The sequence below is a fragment of the Mya arenaria genome, chromosome 14 (assembly GCF_026914265.1).
Source record: "Mya arenaria isolate MELC-2E11 chromosome 14, ASM2691426v1".
In the NCBI taxonomy this organism is placed as follows: domain Eukaryota; kingdom Metazoa; phylum Mollusca; class Bivalvia; order Myida; family Myidae; genus Mya; species Mya arenaria.
The window spans coordinates 31027488-31030624 of record NC_069135.1 but is presented as its reverse complement, the minus strand read 5'-3'; the positions used below and the strand labels follow the sequence as shown (position 1 = coordinate 31030624).

At 32.0% G+C, this 3137-nt stretch overlaps 1 long non-coding RNA gene across 1 annotated transcript; it reads right to left on the bottom strand.

Moving 5' to 3' along the window:
- Window positions 1–205: 205 nt before the first annotated feature.
- Window positions 206–2209, bottom strand: LOC128216590 (uncharacterized). The gene is made up of 3 exons (XR_008258091.1): window positions 1887–2209; window positions 1200–1392; window positions 206–929 (listed from the first exon to the last, which is right to left on the bottom strand). It is a non-coding gene; the product is annotated as an uncharacterized LOC128216590 (long non-coding RNA).
- Window positions 2210–3137: the final 928 nt, after the last annotated feature.

Genomic DNA, 3137 nt, shown 5'->3' with positions numbered 1-3137 from the left:
AAGAATGCAGAAAAAACAACTTGGAAGTCAAAGTAAGAGTGTACAATATATACGGGTTTTTCTGACTTTGACTTAACAAGGGCGTTTGACACATACTTTTATAACATATCTTGAAGTTGGGAGCTAGTGATTTTGTTTGTTAAACTTCGTGAATCATCAAGAGCATCATCTGAGATCTTTTATGTTCAGAATCGACAGCCTCACGTTGAACATATGGTTCAAATGGATTATAAAAATAGATTTTTCATCATAATTTATTCTTATAGAATTGCATATATAACATTTATTTAATTTTAAGTCATGTTTTAGTGCATACAGTTTGATTCATTACACTTCAGTATTACCAACAAGTATTTTTTGGACAATAATGTCAAGTCACAAACGGATCCAGCGGGGTTTGTACCATGCGCGCGCACTGTAATACTGTTCACTTTAAATGTCAATATGAGCAAACAAAATATGCATAAAATGCAGCACAATGAACCATTCTAGATAAAAGTATTCCATCTTGTATGTTGTGATTATTTTCGGTTTCAGGAGCATGAGCACATTGACGTGAAATCCTTGAAACACTCCTGATGGTTATTTCGCATTATGTATCTTCCACTCAACGGATTCACATACGTTTTGCATATACATTGTGGCCATTCAAATTATTGTACCGGCAATGTTTGTAAGATTTAAATATTAAATCAACACATAATTGTAAGCTTACAGTTAAATACATGGTTCCGCATCTCCTATTTTATCTGCTTTGTTTTTTATAAATTCCTCGTCAGTTCTTAAGAAATATATTTTGTTTCCGTCGAAGCCGGCATAAATGGTTTTCTTAACTCCAGGATGTTCATAAAAACAGCCACTAACGATGCTATTTTTGGTAACGCTCCCGATTATTCGGCGAAACACCACCAAGACAACCGATTTACAATCTAAAAAAGAATCCATAACAAAATTATAAAATACTGCATTGATCTTATTTATTTGTTTGGAATACTGAGACAAGAACAAATACTTGATAACCAAGTCGAGTAACACTAAATCAGTGAAGTGCAGTAACTGTGACTGCAATGTTTAAAGTAGTCCGTGCAACCTTTTAGACTTAGTAGAATATCCTACTTGTATACAAAATAACCTTGATCACAAGATATATTAAATTGTTACGATGTTATCATAACATAAAGACAGGTGAGAAAACAAACCTTGTAATTCTTCCATTGCGGCATTGCATGAATCTTCAATCCTGGTTTGAAATGTGCACAGTACTACCAATGGCTCGGAAGCTGTTATTTTTGCCTTTGTGTCGCATATGACGAAGTTAATGGTCTTGAATTTGCGTAATAGGTTAATACGAATAGTCTCATCCAATCCATTTTCGCAGTACAACTGAACATTCTAAAATGAAAAGAAATGATATCAAGTCAATATACTTTGAAATGTTGCGGGTTGATTCTAAGCAATTGAAACGGGGTATCACTGCGAGAAATGACATTATCGCAATTATGCAAACCTTCACTATTTTGCTATCTTGGGCTTTTAAAATTCTTATACATTAGGGGCCTTTTCAATGAAGATGCACTCTAACTCTCAAATAAGACTTACCACAATTAATAATATTGTTTTAATAAATGGATGAATTAATGTCGAAACAATGGTTTTTATAAAGGATACCGAGTTTAATTTAAAAGAATTGTGCAGAAAACCCGGTATTTATTTCTTATGGAACTATAGGTGACCATATTAAATCTTTTAGCATTTAACAATCATTAAATATTTTGCCCTTTCTGCTATTTAATATATAATGCAGGTTGGTAATAAGTAAGTTTTGATACAAGTGTGTGTATATGTAAATTCATAAAGAACGGTCACCGTGTATAATTTAAACTTACGGATCCATCTTGCTTGTTTTTGCAACAACAAAACCATTTTTTACAACAGCTCCAGATATTCCACAAAATGTTTTTGCACCAGACCCAGATATTCCACAAACACAAACATATTTTGACGCGGCCGCAGGACATAGCTGTTATTAACACAATTGAAGATTTAGTTCCAATGGTTTTGACTTATGCGCGTTTGGAAGCATTAAAAGGTAACATTCTTGATAAGAGTTTCTTCAATTTAAGAAAGATTTTCTTCAAGCGAACATAAACAATGCATGCCTTATAGAAATAAACAAACCACTAAAACATTGATTTAAGATAACCAGTCAATCCGAATCGAATTTGTTACCCAATCTCTTCCCTGGATTGGCCGATACCACAGCTGTCAATTAATTTAGCCGACAGCTCGTGTTAAGCCAATAGCTTAAAATGCTTAAAAGTACACGATTAGGAATTCTTTAGGTTAAAGAAATATATTTGCGTTTTTGTTACGAAGAAGTGATTTTAGTAAGTAACAATTATAGAAGCGGTGATGTCAGTTTCCCATGAACGCGCTTCTATTTGTTCCTAACACGTTATTTCAGCGTCGACCATTTGATTACTCCATAAAGACACAGAATGGAAAAGTCCTAAATTCATAGTATAGTATTGTCCGAAAGAAACCACACTCACTGAGAAAATACAAACACAACTTTGATTATATAATTTAATTAAGATTTTGACGACCATGAACACCCCATATTAATATTTCAAAATCATGCTGAAGGAAATTCCGAAATCTGTAATGCAAACATAAATACTTTAAAGTTCAGGAATATTATTGAATAATATATAATACAAAATATTTTAAATGAATAGGCTATTATGGAAGCAAATGTTTTTAAAACAAAATCATTCCGTATGTACATTATTATTGTTTTGCTTAATTGAACAAATCCAAGCAGACTTATTCTTTAATTATTTAGGTCAATATACTTTGAAATGTTGCGGGTTGATTGTAAAATAAATACGTGATTAAATTAGTCAATTCATGGTTTCATATACTTGAGCGCATGGAACTATTTCTACAGCTAAACTCATCTGATCTTTATTTCTACCGCAGATTAATATATTTATATTACTATGCAACAGATTTGATAAACGAAAGACCAATATAGTACATTACAAACAATAACTATTCACATATATAGGATCATTTTTTTTTCTGTTCATTACATTACATTATAAATAAACGTCTTTATGTAATAAGGCCAAAAG